We start from the raw sequence: 22,273 nt of genomic DNA, 5'->3' as shown, positions 1-22,273 counted from the left end.
AGCTTAAATAACATTCCTTTATTTAATCATGTATTAATATTTATTATATAAAATAAATTTAGAGATATTATATACAGATTATAATATTAAAAATTTTATTGTATAAAAAATCTATTTAAAAAAAAATTTAACAATTAGATAAAATATAAGTAATTCTTATGCAAATAATGGTATTTAAAAAAATAAGACGATATTATCAACGAATCCCGGAAGAAAAACTCCCGGAAAATAAACCCCAAGAAAAATTTCAGGAAAAAAAACCTACAGGAAAAAAACCCCCTGAAAAAAAACCCCCGGATTTTTTTTTCCATATTTATAGAATTTACTTAAAACCTAATAATATAGGTATATTTTTATTTGGATTATAATGGATATACTCATATTTATAATGTATAGACAAATTAGTTTTTTAGAAAAAAATAATATATTAAGAAGCTAAATTTTTTTTAGACCCTAGTTCGTTATTTAAAGATTACTCTTATACCCTCCATAAAAAAAAGCTTAAACAAGATAAAATGCTGAAGTTCAAATTGGTACTGGAAAAAAATACCCAAGTAAAATCACATATCCTTAATTACGATATTAAGTAAACTATATTTGACAATTGTAATAAAATATATTTATTTTATTGGTAAATCGAATTATTTGTGCGTTCTTAATCGAGAGTGCTCTGATTCACGTTCCAAGTTTCTGGATAAAATCGAGGATCAATTTGACGTGTTTGGAATTGAGAATTGCTTCTTGTGACAAATTCTATAAATAATGATTTATTTTCCTGGCTGTTTTTTCCGGCGGTTTTTTTCACGAGGGTTTATTTTCCGGGGGTTTGTTTCCTGGGGTTTTATTTTCTATGGGTTTTATTTCCGGGGGTTTTTTCCGAAGGTTTTTTTTGCCTATTACCTTATGAAATATATGAGAAAGTAAAGGAAATTGCTAATGGTAATAGGAAAAAAAACCCCGGAATCCCCGAAAATAAAACCACCAGGAAAATAAAACCGCTAGAAAAAAAACCCCTAGATTTTTATTTTCATATTTATAGAATTTGTCACAAGAAACTATTCTCAATTCCAAACACGCCGAATTGAGCCTTGATTTCCTCCAGAAACTTGGAACGTGAATCAGAGAACTCTACCCGACGAAGAACGCACAAATAATCATTGCGGAGGTTGGAATCATTTTTCTAATCTGGTTGGGAATAAAGGAGGAATATCGTAAAGAGATGCGAAGCCTTCCAGATTTAATAAGAGCGATTTCTCAATATTTCCTATATAATTATTATTCTAAATGATTAAATTTGTATACACATAATCATTATTTACCAATAAAAGAAATATATTTTATTACAAAATTTTGTCAAATTTTTAATTAATATCGTAATTAAGGATGGATATTGTATGTATTACTATAGCAAATAATTTTTAAGAAAATAAGAAATATATGATTTTACTGGGGTATTTTTTCCCAGTACCAATTTGAACTTCAGCATTTAATCTTGTTTAAGCATTTTTTATGGATGATATATGATTAATCTTTAAATAACGAATTAGGGCCTAAAAGAAATTTAGCTTATTAATATATTATATTTCTAAAATACTAATTTGTTTACACATTATAAATATGAGTATATCCATTATAATCCAAATAAAAATATATCTATATTATTTAGTCTAATTCTATAAATATGAAAATGCTGGGGGTTTTTTCTTCCGGATTCATTTCATGAAATTTTTCATCCACATTCTCTCTGATATATGTTAATATTTCAACATAATCCTTTGCCTATTCATAACCTCTCTTAAATACAAATCAATTTCTGTATAGCATTTTGCCAAAATCATATGTTTAATTAAATAAAAAATAAACATTGAATTGATGTTAAAGATTGTGGCTTAATAATATCCTGCAAAAGATTCTCAGCATCTGCTAACTCTTTTTCCATGCATGATAAATAAAATTCCAGTGCTCAAATACAATAAATTTAGTTTAATAATGAGTTTCACCGACTCTTGTCTTCCAATGATTGTTTTTTCATATTGATAAATATATTTTTATAAAATGGAATATGACAAACTAGACAAGTTTTATGCAATGCAAAATAATTTAAAATTTATATAAAAAATATAGAAATAATCAAATACTGCATATCATATTATTTATAATAATTAAATTTCAAGCATTTATTATCAATTTAGTAAATTAAAAAAATAATTAAATTTTTTTTTACATTTTTCATGGGGGAGGGGGGGGGGCATGCTTACGCCACTGCTAGTTAATTTTGAATAACTAGTAATCCTTTTAAGAATTGTATATAGTAAGGATAACTGGTTATTTTGCAAAAGTAAGCTTTAACAACACATTTTTAGAATTGTGATAGTATGTTCTAATAAATTAACGGTACAATATCTTGTATTATATGCTGATAATATTTAAATATATTAAAATGTGTGTGATTAAATATTTTCCTAATTTTCAGCCTTAAGCAAACTATATTTCTGCAAAATTTCATGTACTTATTTAGGATAGTTTTTAATATAGAGACATTTAATTTAGACTGGTGTGCTCACATACCCGGTCAGCGTCACTGGGGGTATGCCAAACATGCCAGGCACGGCGTAAATGCCACGTTAAATTTTACATTTCAGCAAGCCATCTTTTCGAAATCGGCAAAACTAAATTTCTATATCGGCAAGTCTAAACGAAATGAGTATTTGCACATGTGAGTATTCGTTCTTTGCTCTCATTATAATGAAATAAAGCAAAATAATTTTTATTTATTTAGAATGACTAGACGCCATTCCGAGTATGAAAAAGGAAATGTTACGAAGGAATCGTCATTGGTCATAAGCTGGGTTATCATATTTCTTCTGTTGACATTTGTGCTGCCTGTAACAAGTAGGCTCCCTCATTTGATTGGCACTGTTTCTCTTGTCTTGAAATCAGCGGTAGCTTCTTGCCGCACGATAAACTTAATAGGTTGATCGGCAAATCTTCTATTTCGCCAGATTTTCAAATAGTTTGGAGCCCTTGGGCCTTTTAAATGAGGATGACAAGCATTCTGATAGCATGTCTTTAACATCTTATGTGTCATGAGTTACATCATTCCCTTTAATTGGAATTCAGACCTCTTAGAACTCTAAAGGATCAAAAAATAGAATAAATATAAATGAATCCCTAAAATTTTTAAATCGATTGGAGAAAATATCAATAAAGACTGGGAGACCTTTTTCTAACAAAAGCTTAATTTGAAATTTTAAAAGAGAATTAAAGGCGTTTTGAAACACTTCCTTAACTCATTTAGCTTCTCCTTTTCGCATTATATTTATTGCAAATTTTTTTTTAATCTTTGCTTTTATTTTTCTTTTTAAAAAGTTTGAAATAGTTTCTAGAGCTATATTATCTAAAATTTCTGCATTTGAATTTTTTTTTTTAAATATCATCCTATTTAGTTATCTTCCTAATTATTATTTTTTTCTACAAGACGCAATCTTTAATATTAGCATAGTAATATATTATCGACTTCGATTTATATATTATATTCTTCTATGTATTATATAATTTTTTATAAATATTTTTATTTATTAATATTGTTTTGTGGGCTGCTTTGAAGAAACATGCGGGTGATATGAGCTGCTGACTCGCAGACACCTTTGATACCCACCTCCTTACTCAAACTGAGAATTGTGGAGACTTTCTCATAAATTCTGGTCAAAATCAAGTTTGATACTAATCTTAGAAAAAGGTGCCTATAGAAATTGGGCGTAAGTGTTTGTTAGGTTTTTTAAAGGTGGTTAATTTTTCTCCAACCAGAATTGGTTGAATGAAAATAGGTAGGCCACTATGTAGAATCCTGTTGCAAAGAATTGTTACACTCTTGAGCAGCGTTGCTTTAGAATTTAAAAGAGGGATAGATAGATCTTGGTGCGATATGGAAATTGCATGGTAATTTTTCCACCCGCGGGGGTGCGAGTACAAGTTTTTGAAAGTGGAGGACAGAGTGTCTGATTAAAATGCCAGATGAAGTGAATCTTTTATACCTAAATTGTCGATTTTTTCCAATTAATTAAATCTTTATCTTAAAAGAATTCAGAGATAACTTTGGTATGGAGATTATGTGCATCGAATGTTGTCCAGTTCCTTTAAACGGTTCATGATATTATGAGTGAAGGAAACTCGCTCTGTCAATTAAAACTTAAAGGCATGGAAGCCAAATAAAAAGAATTTTTCCAGGCTGTGGGAAGTCATAATTAGTTAGAAGATTATTAATTATCTCATATAATTTAACCGCAGGAAGTTTGGCTTTCCGAGTGATTCTTGAAATAATATGTGATTTAGGTAAATTATCAAATTTACCGGAGAAGGAATGAAATTTTATCACATTGGAGGTGCAGGGTAGAGATCTGCAAAAGTAGACCCGTCCCGGAGCCCGTTCGGGCCGAGCCGGGTTTATTATTTTTTAAAAAAATTCGGGCCGGGTCGGGTCGGGCCTTGAATTTTTTTTAAATATATCTAAATTTATCAATTTTATGTTGAATTTTTTATGTGAAATAAAAATATTTATTTTATTTATAGAAACTAGACGCCATATAATATATATCTTTTATATTGATTAATTAAAAATGAATTTCTATATTTAAATAAATTCGGACCGGGTCAGTAAATTTTTTTTTAAAAAAAATCGGGTTCGGGCCGGGCAGGCAAAACTTTCTAAAAAAAATTTCGGGCCGGGCTTGAAAAATTAAGCCCGATGCAGATAACTAGTCCAGGGTGAGATTACGGTGAGAGCTAGAATAGGTAAAGGATGTACTTGTGTTAAATACAGTAGAAAATATGGGGGAGAGGGGGTGGAGTCTGTACTGAACTGATTAAAGGCACCATTACTACTTTTACCCTGTATTCTTAGGATCTCGTTTTTGTTAATTAAAGTGTGCAGACTTAAATGTTTGTTAACCTAGTTGGAGTAGTTGAAATTAAACTTAATAAATTATTCTGGATTTGATGAATACTTAAAGATCTTTTTAGCCACTCTTTCCTGACAACATTCCATATTAGATGGGCTAATTGGTGACGGTATTTTTTTTATAAAAAATTCGTCATATATTAATTATTTTTATTAAATTCATATACCGGGTAGGTAAAATAAAATGTTGCGTTTTAAAATCTTTATAATTTTAAAACGTCACTTGTTTTTTAAAAATAAATTTCATACTTTATTAGAGGGTGTGTAGATTTTAACATCCTAAAAATATTTCAGAATTGAATCAAATTTTTTAGAAAATTGAAATAAAATATGCTAAAATTTGATAAAAAATAAAACTTGACTCTCAAATTTTTTTTCTTTTAAAAACGGGCTATATAGGTTCCCTATGTCTGCACTATATTCGGGCGCTCCCCTTTTTTTCAAAATTTTTTTACATCATAAATTATAATACAAAATATTTAGTTTATTAAAGAAATCTGATTATAAAACGTCTTCTATTAACACTCACTTAAACAATAATTTATCAAAAGAAGATCGTATATTGCCAAAAATTTGAAAAGAGTGAGAGTCCTACTATAGTCCAACATAATGGGATAAACAATTTTTGAAAATTTTTTTTAAAAATATTTTTTATAGTGAAGCCCACGGTTCGGCTTATGGTCCGGACCAGATCGTTACACATAAATGGCGGACTGCGGTCCTCAGAAAAAAAAGCGGCCCAGATCATGGGTCAATAAAACTACCGATTTATCCTAAATAAAAAATCTGTCCGTCCTAAATAAAAAAACCGATTCAGGACCAGTTTTTTTAATATAAAATATTTATTTTTATCTAATATAATTCTTGTTTTATCATTTTATTAAATGTAAAAGTATTTTTTGTTAATATTATCAAATCAAATATGAATAATAAATAATAAATACAAATATTTATTTAAAACAAATTATTTTTATAGAACTCCACTGGAAGAAATTAGAAAAGAGGATATGTGGTAGTCATGCCTGTAGGGGTTCCGGGAGGGGGGAGGGGGGGGGGTGCAACTGTTTATTTGGAACGGCCAATTTTTTTGAAATAAAATAAATGGTTAGGCACTCAGAAATTTTTTGATATTTTTATTGAAGATTTGTAAAAATAAATATAATTAAGCAAAATAATACTATAGTTATAATATGAGGATTTTGTTTTTTAAATTTAAACATAAATTAAAAGATAAATTTTGGTTTATTTTTTTTTGATGTGGCATTAAAACTAATCTTCGTTTATCTTTAATTGACTCAATAAACAATTGGAATTACAATGTCGATGAAAATATTAAATAAATTACGTTATGCTCAAGTATTATGGGTGGAATGAGTAATTATAATGTAAGGTATCTGCCTGAGTACCTCCCAGAGCCTGAGGGTGGTTTAGTTACACCCACTGTGCAATTTGATATTTTATAAGTATATTCGTTCCTGGTAGTGTCCTCTTTATAAAAATCTTCGTTTTCTTTAAATTTTTATATATTATTTTAATGTTTGTATGTTGATCGATATTTAAGGTTTAAATATGATCACGTGTTTTGAAAGTTGTGATACAAATTGAGAAATTATTTACTAATTAATTAATTAAAAAATTAATTAAGTTAATCAATTAATTAAATTAATTACAAATTTAAGAAAGGATATGTTTTATTAACTCAAAGATAACGAAGTATAATTAAAGTTATGCTTTGTTAATATAAAAAAACAAAATAAAAATATGATCGCATATAATTTACTGCGAGAAAGTGATATGCAAGAAGTAGTTTGCCATTTATTATCTTAAACTTCACTAGGAAAATATATATATTGAAAAAGTATTCGTCATCTTCATGTAAGAATATCCGTCCTCTTTCAATTTTTTTAAAAATATTATATTAATAGTTGCCGTGTATTGGTCTAATTAACGTTTAGGTATCATCGCATGATAAGCAGGAAGTAGTTTGTAACATCTATAATTTATTTTAATTGTCTAATTAATTAAATCTCGCTAACATTGACTGGATTTACCATGTAAGGGAACTGACGAATTCACAACACTAGTTCCTTTTTGCTGAGGAAAAAAAAAGCGTTTATTTCTTCATTTAATGGTTAATAAGTGAATAAATATTTTACATATTTTTATAAGTATTTTCTTGTTATCCAATTAATTTGGCTAAATAAAACTTTGGTAACTAAAGTTTTTCTAAGAATTTTGTTTTTTCATTTAGATTTAATTGTTAATGGGGAATTAAAATTCAATAATCAATATTTTTTTTTAAATTTGGGACCTGAAAAATTTTTGGAGGCCATTTCTGGGTCCAAAAATTTTAGCGAGCGGTCAGGTTTAGGGGCCGGGAATTTTTTGAGGGGGGGGGGGGGTCTGCTACCCTTCCCCCGTGGCTACCGGCCTGATGTTAGATTTATTCCATTTTGTCTATTATAATCCATTTTAATATTATTTGTCTCTTATTCAGTTTAAAATTTATCTAATGGTATTGAAGAAATTGACTTTGCACGTTGATGGGATTTTTAAATTATTTTTATCATGAAAGATAAAAATCTGATATTTTATTTAAAGTCTGTTTATGCACCTGTAATTTTTATTTAAAATATATGTAAATTATTTTAAATCACTTTGCTGATGATATATTAAATTTGGTACTGCAATGAACAATATTCTGTGTTTTTAACTATACCTATGATAAAATGCTAATTTGACTTTTATTTTCTTAGTATATAGCAAAATAGAAATGAACTAATAAAGGAAAGGAATCAAAAAAACTAAAGTAGCTGCTCTACAAAAGTAATTAAGATGAAGTAAAATATATAAAAATTTGGTAAAATATATATTAATAAAAGACCGGTCTGGACTGGAAAAAATTAAAAGATCGGCACAGACCACGACCCCTGAAAAAAGATCGGTCCGTCAAGTCGGGTCCAGTCTAAGACTAATAAGGCCGGTCCGTGGACGTTCACTAATGGAAAATTTAATCAACAACATTTTATTTTCAATTTTTTAATATTAAATATATTTTAAATTTGCTCATTTTGTTAAAATGTAATATTAAAAAAACTAATTTATTCTTTTATTTTATAACTTTTTTCTCTTATCCTTATGTTTAAGTCTTGTTTTTGAATGTTTTTTTCGTTAGAAACCCCTAGCCTTTAAAATTTATTTTGAGGGTATTAACATTGAGCTATTTATTTTGCCAAATTTTAACATTTTTGATCAATTTTCTAAAAAACGATTTCATCAAATTCTAAAAATATTTGAGGATATTAAGTAAATACAGAATTAAATTTTTTAAATATTTAGTCCATATTAGTCTAAAATTACTTGTATTTAAGACTAATAATACCAGTTTAATATCATATTGATTAAAAATATAAGGTCTCGTCATCATAATAAAAAATTTAGATAACACATTGCTTAAAATGAACACAATTAACTTTTAATTACATAATTACTACTTTTATTGAAAATAATTCAAAATATAAACAATATAATTTAAAAAAATTGAATGGAAATTTATATATTATATAAATTTTCATAAAGAAGGGGACACCGGGACATACAAGGGATATTGGGACACGTCAGTCTATTCCAATTAAAATATAAGCTACTATTTTTTGAAAAATTTTAGAATATTTTTTATCGAAACAAATGTAATTTAGGATATCAGAAGTAATAAAAAACAATTCTTTTTCGTTTAAATAAATATACAATATCTCTTGACATTTATAAAGTTAGAGATTTTTGAGTTTAAAATGTATGTTTTATTTACTTATTTGCAAAAATTCGCTACTCTTATGGTAAGGCAGATTATTTTTTTTAAACATATTTAGACCTTTATTTTATGGGTGGAATGAATTAATACTTTAGACTGGGTACTAGAATGTAGGAATCTTGGTCCAAAATCTTGTTATAAAAATGATTTTTCTATAAAAACAGTATGATTTTTAGAGGTCGGCGTAGGCCAACTTGACCCGTAAAAGTTTTTTAACAGGGGTTTCGGCTACCCATAAAATATATTTTGTGTAAATTATCCGGCGCGCTTACTACATTTTTATGTAGGAAAAGGACAACTTTTTCTAATTATGCGCCTTGATTTTTATATAAACTTCGGCGTAAAAAATATTTTGCATAATTTTTCTGATAAATCTTCTTGTCTGGCCCAACCCTTTGGTCTAGAATTCAGACTGGGCTTTGCTGACCTCTAATAATTAGCACAATAATATATATATAGATAGTCTACACTTTAAGGTTCAGTATATGTTTTGTTTATCGAGATTAATCTAAAAGAAAATATTCCATTAAATTTTGATTGCCACAATCTCCCTAATTAGAGATATCAAAAAAGAATTCAAAAATAAAAAATTTAGGAAGGGTCACTAATTTATTTCGTGGGGCCATCCACAATTCCCCCAGTGCAGGTATATTTACAAAATAAAATTCTTGAAAATATATCTGCATTTAGTATTCATTCCATATATCATTTTAGACCTCTGGAAAACGACCTGGCAACAACCATATCTTATATAATAATTTTTAAATCTGTTATATTTTTTTTTACCCTTAGCTTAATAAAATTATAGATTATATTTTGTCAGGGTAGGGCTTTTCATTAATTCCATTAATATTATGAATTGAAGTTATATATAACGGTTTTTTTAAAAATAAATATAAAATTTAAATATGTATTTAACCTGAAAGACCTCGCATTCTCCTTTTTTATAACTCAAATGCATGATCTTTTTTCCTGTGCCCCTTTTCTGGCATTTACCGTGACCACTTCCTATCAATATTTTAGATGAGAAATCGTGATCAAATCTCAATGTAGCACCCATGTAAGTACTATTACATGATGTCGAAACTATTGAAAATGGGGGAAAAAATGCTATAGAATCTTATATATTATGCATAAAACATAATATTTTATTACATTTTCTTATTGATGTACATAATTTTTAATTTAGGCAAAAAATTACAACGCCGTCTTATATCTATTTTTTACTAAAATTAAATTGAAATTTATTTAGAGAATTGAAATTATTTAATTAAAACATAACCTAAATTAAATATTGAAGGTAACATTTATAAGGAAGATTTTATAAGAAAATTACCATGTTTTCATTCATTAATAGTTAGTTAATACGCTTAAATAAAATGAATACTTATAGATATAATTATTTTAAAGTTGAAGGGAATAAATAAATAAATTTATTTAAAGATAAGAGTTTCGGTTTACATTTTAAAGTTTCGTTGACGTCATGAGCTGAATAATTGTTCTAGGATATTTAAAAAAAAATAGTGGTGTCAAATTATTATCAAACTATACTTTTCTAAAAAATAATAATTTTATCTATTCATTAAGAAACCTTCATTTCTACATCATTTTGTGGGCATTTAATGTTGAGAGCTTGTTTAGCTATAGATTTGTCGAATTGCCCGTAATACTCGATTATCACTTTGTTTGAATAATCCGAACCTATCTATCCAAATTAATATTTAGGGTTAAAATGCTAACTAAAAAATTCCATTAAAATTATAGTTTATACGTTTAAAAAGATACTAAGCTTTGAAAACAAATACATCAATTTAATTCCCTTTGAGTTCAATATATTTCCTTTAACATCAGTTTAGAACTAATGACTATTGCTATTAAAAGATAGAAATTTGGCTGAAGCCTTTAACTGTGTGTTATTGTTGTCTATCTACATACTTTGAAAACAAATACATCAATTTAATTCCCTTAAATGAGTTCAATATATTTCCTTTAACATCAGTTTAGAACTAATGACTATTGCTATTAAAAGATAGAAATTTGGCTGAAGCCTTTAACTGTGTGTTATTGTTGTCTATCTACATAATATAAACGTGACTTCAGTGATTTTAGAACAAAATTTTCCTCCTTTGAATTTATTAAAGTTATTTATAGCGAATTTGTGGTTCTTTCTAAAAAAAATAATTAAAAAACCTTTTTGGTGCCACATTCATCTAAACCTATACTGCAAATCACCATTCTTTTTTCCCATATCCTGAAAAAGCAACCTTGATTAACAGTGAATACCTTTCCTTTAAAATTTTTGTTGAAAGTTATCTTCAAAGCCATGTAACCTGTCAGGCACAAAACTGATGCTGTTTTTTGGGGGGTTAATACAATGATGAGTATTAAAATAATAAGGTTTTGTTAAATTTTACTTACTTTCGTTAACAGAATTTTTCTTGTTTTTTTTTAAATATGAAAAATAAATACATTATTTGTAAATAATCAATATAAACCTTATTGCCATATATCATTTTAGTGTATTTTAGTATTCTAACTTACCTTCATTTTTCATGAGAGCTTAAAAAAATAGCTTGCCAAACTTATTGAATTAAAAAAGATTAAAGAGACCCATAAGTGTAAGAATCTAATCATCACTATTTCCATCAAAATAGATGATCATCAAGAAATTTTAATTTAAAATCAAGAGTTGAATTTTTACATCTTTCTAACCTCACAGCTATCAGGTATCAATTAATAACATTGCAAGGTATTTTATAAATTCCATCTCGATTTGTATTTTTTTTTCTCATTTAATTATATAGAGCTTTCCAGAGTAATTAGGAGGTCTGTTATGTTTAAAAAAAATTAATCTTAGAGATAATATTATGTATTCTGAGACTTTGCAAATATCTAGAATTCTTTGTCGAATTATTAAGGAGATCATTTAAGGAAAGACCCCTTATTTTTGAAATATATCTGGCTTAATGAAAATTTTTTAAAAAAATCTATAATTGTTTGAATTTGTTTGGGTGACATATTCAAATATCATGCTTGTCCTTACTAGCGTGCAAGTATGTCAAGCCACTTTTAAGTAATTCTGTTAATTATAATGAGAAAAGTTAAAATACCAATTGATCTATATATTCGGTAGTATCCAGGGCCTCTGAATTCATTGGAGTGTCTTGAGGAATGTATTGAGTTACATAAATCACAGGTGTCTCAGTCAATAACTATATATATGGTATTATTTAAAAAATTTTTTTACCCTAATCAAAATTGAACAAAACTTCCTACATTATTTTACCATTTTTTTTCTTCTGATGTCAAGTTAAGGTCATTTTTATCTCAAGCATAATGGGAATTTAAAGAGTTATAAGTCCATATTATAAAGTGATCAATTTATAAAATATTGTTGAGACATTGTTATTAATGCCAATAATTTACTCTATCATTAATAAATGCATTAAATATTGTCATGGCTAGCGTTATTAAACGGATCGATTTGAGCTGATTTTTAAAAACAGCTATCTCAATATTTTAATCAGGAAAAAATTGCCTAAGCCTCGAGATTTCGCTAACAGATATCTAAACATTTGCTCTTTATTAGAAAAATCTTCAGGCTTGCATAATATTCTGGTTAAAATATTGAGTTAACCATTTTAAAAATCGACTCAAATTAAGCGATTTAACATTCAGTCTATATTTATCTTATTTAAAGACATTATGATTATTAACAACAAATTTTTTGGTAATTTTCTTATTTTTTATATTTATAAACAATCCTTATATGATTGGTAGGAGTATAATATGACTTTAATGCCATTTAAGAAAATGTTTATTTATTATTTTATACCGAAATTTTGGTAACATTTTCAATTCTTAAATTTTCGTTGACTTGACCTTTTGGGGTTATGCTGGATTTTACATTTGATGTTTGAGCGGTAATATTTGCAGGAGAATAAGGACGAACATTGACTGAGCCTGTGACGACTTTTACAGGTGATATTTTGTTGACTTCTGCAGAAGGTCTAGTAGTCCATTCAGTTTTAAATACTTAATAGAAATAATAAAAAGTTTGTGATCTTGAAATCTTTAAAAGAGGTCATAGCTTTTTAGTAAAGGGAATAAATAATAGAATTGTATAAAATCACTTACTGGAAGTTGGAATGTTGGTAACCTTTTTTATTGAAGTAAATTCTGTAATCTAAATTATTTAAAAAATGTATAATTTCATCAGAAATAAGGTATTTTTATTTTGAACTGAGCCCCATTGAAGTGGATATTTTATATGATTTTTTCACAAATCCTATTTATATTTGTTCACAAAATAACCTTATGAAAGAATACATTATTTTGCCATTTTACGAAAAATAATCTTCGAAAATGGGCAAAGGTTGGGGGGATTGGATGTAAATATTTAATATTAATATAAGAAGAATGGATTCATTTTTTTAAACAATTATTATTAAAAAACATCCCAAAGCTTACTTTTATAGTTTTATTCTGTTTGAATACGTAGGGGCAACTTATGATAATAATTTTTTCGTAACACATCTTGTCGCATTCGTTGTAAAGCAAAAATCTTAGCTCATTCTTGTAAATGTTATTCATCTGGAAGAATAGAAAGATAAAAAAAATTATTAAAAGGGAAAGGAAAAAACATTTAAATTTTTTTAAAACAAATAAGGGTGAAGTAGCTAGGGTTGTTAAAAGGCCCGATTCGGATCGATTTTTTAAAACAACCCGACTAAGATTTTAACTAAAATAATATTATGTAAGCCTGGAGATTTTACTCATTATTTTTTGTCATTTTTAACCATTCTTTTTTTCATTTTTTGTCATACCCCAAATCTGAATCAAATTAAAAATGTGTTTTTCAATAGAAATATTTTGTAAGAATTCAAAATTGTAATGATGAAGAGGCAAAAAAATTTAAATTAAAAAAATATATAAAGAAAAAATGAATGATTAAAAATAATAAAAGAAAAATTGTACAGATGATGGTCAAAAATGGCAAAATAAATTAAAGAAAAATGACAGGGAAAATAAAGAAATATTATTAAAAAATATTTAAAAAAAGAATAAAGAAAAATGATAATGAAATAAATGTTAAGAAAATTGAAAAAAAAATAGATTAAAATAACTGTTACAGTTGGGTAACAACTATATCTTTAGCCTTTTATAAGCTAATTTTTAGTCCCAAAACTATCACTTTGGCTTAGGAGTTCTTAAAAATAGAGCAGCTCAATTAGAAAGACACTAATATAAATTAAAATGCCTTAATGATAACGGTTTAATTGACACTTTTCCTGATATGATTGACCCTTTTCTTAAATTGCCGGGCCTTTTCTAAGTCTAAACCTTTTTACATAAAGCACTTTTTAAAATACACTAACAGATATAAATCAACCAATCTATTTCCTCATCTATGTCATCAAAGATTTCCTTTTGGCAGTCTCTTTAAATTTTTAATAATATTTTCCAATTGTCCCAATCAAATTCTTAATAACTACATTAAAAAATGTCTTGATAAAAGTAACTGTCTATTTTATTTTAAAATTATTCATGTTAAATAACAAAATTATTGCAGAAAACAGATATAACGATTTATCGTTGCGTTAATTTGAGGTTATTAAATTTCTGAATCATCATACTCAATGTTGAATATGTCGATAAAGTTGATTTTAAATTTTATTTTATTTACACTTTTCAGCGAAATAATTTTTAGTTTATATTAAATTTTTATATTATTGTATTAACATTATTTTAAAATCAATTTATTATTGATATATTTTTTGATATCAAGTTAAATTCAAGTTTAAACGAACATTTTCATTTTATATAATTGGTTATTTCATGATTTAAATATTGTTTAAAAAAGATATAAAAGGAACATTTTTTTTTAGTTAAAGGGGAAAAATAAAATGTAATTAATCTATTATAATAATCCTCAAAAAACGTCAATCAAATTTAGCTAATAGTGTTCTTTTAAAAAATATTTGTCCAATAAAAATGATTATAGCGTAATCGGTCCAATAGTAATCATGTAACAAACTCAACATTCATTCAATTTTATAACACATTTTGCCATAAAGCATTTAAATAATTTTTTATGATAATTGTAGGTTTTATATGAAATTCATGTGTATATTTAATAGTTTCTCATTACTTAATTATATAAAATATTATGATATATTTCTAAAATAATCATTTTTATTATTATTGCAAAACTGGAGATAGAAAAGGTACCGAATTTTATTTTTATTATTTTAAGAAATATTATTCTGTTCTCCAAATAACTTCTCTTTTATTATTTTAAGAAATATTATTCTGTTCTCCAAATAACTTCTCTTTGAATCCAAAAAATTTATTGAATAATAATTAACTAAAATTTTATTTTAAGCTGCGTCCAAAATGTTTTAAAAAAATTCATAAAATTTTTACAAATTAATAACAACACTTTGGATACATTTAAGTTTAAAAAAAATTAAAATATTCAAAATGCTTGATATGATTCAATTATTCGTTATTTATTAAAAGATATGTAAATATTTAATTGTATTTATTATTACATATATATTACCTTTCAGTTATTAAACTTTGTATCCTATTATTTGATAATGGTTGTATTTAAATTTTATTTATATGTTGTAAATAATTGTATCAATATTTAATAAACAGTTGGAAAGCGAATAATAACTTTTATTTTGTAAGATAATTTTACCATAAAATATATATAAATTATTATATTTGAGTTATATAATAAAATTATAATAGAAATGATATAATATTTTTTAAGAGTAGGAATAGGAATATTTTTATTAATAACTAGAGGGTTTTCATTTTCTTTGTTGGTATTATCTTGATTCAGTTATTATTCAATAATAAATATCAAATAATAGTAATATAATGTATAGAATAGACATATTTTGTTAAATATTTATATCATTAAGTGGGATAGCAATTTCATTAATGTCCCAGATGTCAATTTTCAGATTCCTAAAATAAAAAAACTATTATATATTTTGCCTTTTAATATTTAACATTTGTCTGTGTCAATTTAAAACTTTACTCAGAATATTTGGTAATATAATCAATATTTTCTTTTAACCATGTTACGATCTGAGTTATTGTAATATATTTATTGTATGGTTTAAGAGAAAATTGACAGATATTTGAAGAGAAATTCCAGAGATTATTAGCAGTGCAATATTTTGAAGAATTTAAAAATAAAAATATAAAATTAAATAATTTTGTGTAAATTGTAAAAATTGTCCACTTACAAATACTTCAATTACCATTAAATAATTCAATCTATTATAATATAGTGTTGTATATTTTCTCATTCATAATAGTAGAATGTATGTTATTTATAACTTATTATAACATTTTTGAGGAAATGTATAACCTTTTTGTTTTACTTATATATAATTATGATTGAAGTTAACCTACTATTATTTGTTAACTTAAAATATCTTTTTTTTTCTATTGTAATTTAATATCAATGTCTTAAATTTAATTTTATAATTTGTAACTAAGTAATAAATCATTTGGAAAGGTGGTGGTTTGTTTAAAATCAGCATGGTACTTTAATATGTATTCATGAATTTCATATAATGAGAGGTAAATCAGATATTTCCCCTTCATTTGATGATAATTTTGAAAAATTTCCCCAATGATATAAAATGGCAAAAAAAAGTATACATATATTAGACAGATTTAATTCTTATAAAACCCTTACTATTTTTTTGGATCCAAAGGGAAAATAAATAATTCTTGGTTTTCCTAGGCTTGGGAAATATTTTTCAAAATTAATATGTACTTGGACGTAGCTTGCGAAACATTTTTTAAAATTAATATAGTCTTAGATTCTTGAAATTTTTTTTATTTTAAATATGGGCTAGAAACTTTCCTGAAAATTTCTTTTGAACACATGGCCAGGCCTGATCAAAAATCAAGGCCGCCCATGCAACTTTCATATTCTATTTGTATTTTTAAATGCATTGTGACTTTTTATATATATTATTTCAGTTCTAACTACCAAAATTATTATGGTCTTCGGTAGGTTTGAGAAAATTTTCCCAAGTGCATGGACTTGGCTTGGGAATCTTTTTAATATTAGGCATAGGTATAATATTTAACACAGAATATTTATATGGCCCTCAGGTAAAAGCTAATTTAAATATATTTTTATTCAAAAAATAGTATTCACTCTTAGTCTCTTAGTCTAAATGGGTTGTCCTTGGTCTGAAGTAGGGGTGAGCTGGGTTAAAATAGAATAAAAAATAGATATGGTTTTTAGAGATTTACCTATCTCCAGGTTTGGGGAAAAAAATTTAAAATTACTATGGGTTGGACAGGGCTTGGAAAATATTTTTATAAATTATATTGGGCTGGGCTTGGGGAAAATTTTTCAAAATTATTATGAGCTTGGACGTCTGATAATTTTTTTATTATTAACTATGGGTCAGAAATTGGCCTAAAATAAGTTATTTTACAGGCCTGGGCTCGGCCTGATCAAAAAACCAAGACCCGACATTTAATTAACATCTTGATTGTGTCATTATTGTTATTATCACCATTGGAATAGCCAATTTTAAAATGTAAAATTATGATAACTTTTGAAATTTTAGATTATTAATTGATTGAATTCTAAAATGATGTCAAAATAATTATGATGTTGAATAGGTATAAATAAGAATTCATCAATCCTGATTGCATAAAAAGTTTACAAAAGTGATGTTGACCAATTATTAGAATAAAAATTCATAAAACATAGAAATTATTTTAAAAAATTTTATAAACGGGGACATTTTCGGAGCCAAATATATCGGCAATCGGCCCAGGTCTATGTATTACATACATTAATAAAAATAGAAAATTTATTGAACTTAGTCTTATTTTTTGCTAAATTATGAATATAACAATAACATGCTTTTTTCAAAAAATTAAAAAGTCTTGTTAAACTGAGCAACTGTCTAAGTTGAGCAAAAATCTTAGTTCCAATGATGCTCAAATTAGACAGGCTTTATTATATATATTATAGTGCGCACAAATTGAGCGTTTCAAAAACGCTGCGTTGTGAGCGCAAATAATGCATTTCAAATGCCCTAGTGCAAATTGGTAAAATTAATCGTTTGGCGTTAGCAACCATTTTTAAAAACTCAAATAGGTTTGCTTTTTCACTACTCTTTATTTTATTTTTTGCTTTGTAATATTATATAAAAATGTAATATAAATAAACTTACTTAAAAAGGAATATTTAAAAATTAAAAAATAAGAAATATAATTTACAAAAACAAATTCTTTTTCTAGAACTTATTTAAAATTTTGTATAGATGGATATTAATAAAAAGACAACCTCAATTCAAACAAGGACGCGTTAAGTTTTTTTTTATTTAAAAATTACGGCAAAACGTAAACGCTCAATTTGTGCGCACTATTATATATATATATAGTAAATGCATTTTAATATTTTCTAATACATTTAAATATAACAATTATTTTAGTATTATTTTATTATCAGGCCAAGATTAATATCCTAAAGACTAAAATGTTCATATCTGATCTATTAAATGTAATAACTTTATTTATATTATATTGACTTGTATTAATTATTTCACCAGAATAATAACTGATACTCATTATTTATATTTACCATGTTAGTCATCCATTGTGTAAAATAAAAATTGTTTTGTTTGAAAAGAGATGAACTTATACAGATATTAAAACATGATTATATTTAAAATATTTTTTAGTTTAATAAAAAATATAAAATAAAAGTGTAACCAAATATATCTAGATACAATAGATTTTATCGGGATGCCGATATGTTTATATAAATGTATCTAAATAAGATACAGATAAGCATTATATATCTATATTCTTTATTAATTTGGTATTATGCATAAAAAGAATAATAAATTATAATCAAATTAAAATGTAGGGGAGACCGGGGCACGTGAGTACAGGGGAATGTTAGGTCACTCCAAATCCAATTATTATTTAAAATTACTTTATAAGACTGGAAGTTTTAACCTAACACATATAATACGTCATACATGGTTGGCTAAAAAAGATTGAAAAATATTTAGTATTTTAATATTTATTTACAAAAGAAAATGTGTTTTAACATACCAAAAATATTAAAAAATAATTGCAAACTTTATCGTTTATATTTATAAATAAAACTTTTAAAATCTAGGAACTGACACATTTTCAGAATCAATAAACAGAAATTTATAAGATTCTGAATGATATTTATATAGTTAGTTGGCTCAGTCATAGTTAGTCGTAGTATAGTTGGGACATGTCATTTTAACTCATTTTACCATTTACTAGTTATGCGAAATTACAATAAAAAGGAAACATTTTCTGTACGGAAGATTATGGAAAAGCCTTACGTTTATATCCTAAAACCTCAGTCATGAATTTATCATTATTTACAGGTATGATTATTTATATAATTATATATATTTTTTAGGAACTCCAAAATCAATACTTATTTGTTATGCAATATTATTAATAAAAGGAAATATGTGATAGTCCCTAGTCTGGAATACGGATTTTAAATTCATTTATATATTTAGACCTCTATTTTATGAGTGGACCAACTATCACATATGTGTGTCTCAACATACCCAGTGTCATAGTTGGGACAAAAAATTTATTTTCAAATTCAATATATTAATTATTTAAAATAACCTAGACTTAAAGGATAAAGAAGATGTTTTACTTATTCAGAGTAGTCTAATATTATTGAATTTATTCAGGTTTGAACAAAAAATGTCCCAACCATCCCCACTCTATATATTTTACAATTGGGTGAGCCTATTTTTTGGCTGATTAGCTAGCCTAACTTTAATAAAAAATTCTAAATAATTAAAGCCTTATTAGGTTTAACTGATTTTGAAGATGTACCTATTTAGGCGAAACTAATTAAACTTAGCCGTTTTTTTTCGTCAAGCGCTATTTAGGAGTTGGCTAAGATTAGGATTTTCAACAATAAAGCACAACATATTATAAATAAATCGGAATTATATGATTAGATCGGTTCCACGTCAATTCGGCGCGGAGTCAATTTAGCGCAAAGTCAATTCGGCGCATATCAAATACAGTTATTTATTATAAATATATTAATATAAAACAAAAGGATGATTAAATAGAAGTCATTTTGAATGTTGATCCTATTAATTATTTCTTCATATTTTTTTACTATTTACTAAAGTGTAATATCAAAAAAAAATTAACAAATCAATATTTATAAGGATTTCTTTGGTGGACCAATTTGCCATGATATATATGAATATGTTGTATAAAAAAATCAAATTATTTAAACAAGAGAACCTAACAGTTAAGTATAGCTGTGTTTCGATTTTTAGTTTAAAATTTTATAAAGATTTTGTCCCATTTCGGTTTTTTTGAAGAATATTATTTGGTTCGGTGTTTGGTTTAGAATTTATAACGGTTCTTTTCGGTTCGTTCCGGTTTTTATAAATTTGATTTTTTTAAAAAAAATTAATCATAAACTATATATACATATTACTCTTAGAGAAAAATCTTTTTGCTTTATATTTTTATAATTCCTCCTTATTTAATTTAACCATGTAGATTATTTCTTATCTAATTAACTAGTAATTTGCCTAATCTCTATTAAATTGAGTATATAAAGAAAAACAATAAACTTGGTATTTATTGATATGAAGATAATAGCTAAGTATGAAAAATTTTGATAAAATCCCGAATTCAAATTGGCCCCAAGGAAAATTAAAATTTCAAATTTAGGTTAGTAATTTTAAATTAATTATTTAAAAATACCGTCGGTTTAAATTGTTTCAAGAATATTTATAACAGTTCTATTTGCTCTTTTTATATTTTTTTTTATAAAATTTCGGTTACAGTTCAGAAAATTATAACGATTCGTTTCTGTTTCGCGGTTCGGTTCGAAGCCCTGATAAAAATGATATTTTTTTTATGATTATTATTTTAAGGATTTTAATAAATCTATAAAATGAATCAGTCTTAAAGAAAAATCTATTTTTAAGTCAATAATTATTATCTAAATTAATACAATCGCTGGATATGATTGGAAAATTCAACCTCTAGCATGAGACCTTTTTGTTAATTCCTTACTTCTAAAAAATAATTTGAATTTTTTTGGACAACATATATTATAACATGGTAAATTGGTCCACCAAAGAAATCAGAGTATTAATATTTGTTTATTAAATTAATTTTTGATATCCAACCCTCAACATAATTTCTATTTAATGATCCCTTTGTTTTATATTAATAAATTGCAACTGTATTAGATACGCACCAAATTGTCGCTGCCTTAATTGTCGTGTGCAAAATTTTCCACGCCGAATTGACATGATACCGATTAGATCATATGTTGAGGAATATTTTAAACTTTAAATTATGATAATTTATCCATTTTCAATTAAAAAAATATATAACTAGATACAAAGTTAACAAATTTTAGTAGCTCTACAATCAATATTATAACTCTTTAAATAATTGTATTCTTTAATTCCATTTATTTAAACACTCAGATAAATGGTTATGAACTATGGTCTTTCATTTAAAACATAGTTCCTAAAGTATATTTTACTATAGGTATCTACTAAAATTTCTTTCAATAATCTTTCTAATATATAATATAAGATAAACTAACTAAAATGGTTCCACAACTATTGAAAGTGAAGGATTTGACAAAGAAAGGTATGCCCCTGGATTGCTCAAATTCACAAGAGACATCTGTGGTGGTAACTTTAGCATAAAATTGGATAGGCCAATCAAACATAAGCATGAACCGGTCATTTAAACATTCCGTTTTCACTTTTAAATTTTTTATTTTATTTGGAATATATATCTCTTCGTAATTATATGATATAAACAAATTTATCATCTCTTACCTTTGAATATGGGGACTTCATCGATTTCCTTATATTTTTTTAAAAAAAATTATTTATATTTTAAATTTACAATTTTAAAAATTATATTAAAAAAAAATAATAAAATTATATTTTTTACAGGTTTTATCACACTAGTCGATCTGGATAGTTTAGAATGTGCATCGGTTACGTCAATTATCTTCACAATAGACGACATCTGTCTTTTAGATAATTCCGAGGTCTTCATGAAAGAAAATATATTTTCGTTATTATGAGAGATCAGTGATGTTAGCATTGCTTCTGTATTCAAAGAAAGAAGTCTGGTAGATTTCCTTTCGAAATCTTTTCCATTATTAGTGGGCATTAAATCATTAGATGATGTTTTAGTTGTTCTACTTTCGTTAGACGGTGGTTTAGCTTTAATAGTTGGGTTGGCATCAACTATTTTGTTATTCCGTTTAGGACAAACCGCTGTTACTTCTTGAGTAAAACAAGGTAGGCTGCATACACCCATATAATACACGTGTAAGGATATCTCATATTGAGTTTGTGTCTGTTCATTTTTTAATATGGCATAGAGTTTTTGGTTTATCATCAGTTTAGTCAAAGATTGAGTTTGATTATCCT

The sequence above is a fragment of the Gordionus sp. m RMFG-2023 genome, chromosome 1, assembly GCF_954871325.1.
Source record: "Gordionus sp. m RMFG-2023 chromosome 1, tfGorSpeb1-WG-v2, whole genome shotgun sequence".
Classification (NCBI taxonomy): domain Eukaryota; kingdom Metazoa; phylum Nematomorpha; class Gordioida; order Chordodea; family Parachordodidae; genus Gordionus; species Gordionus sp. m RMFG-2023.
This window is presented reverse-complemented; position numbering follows the sequence as displayed.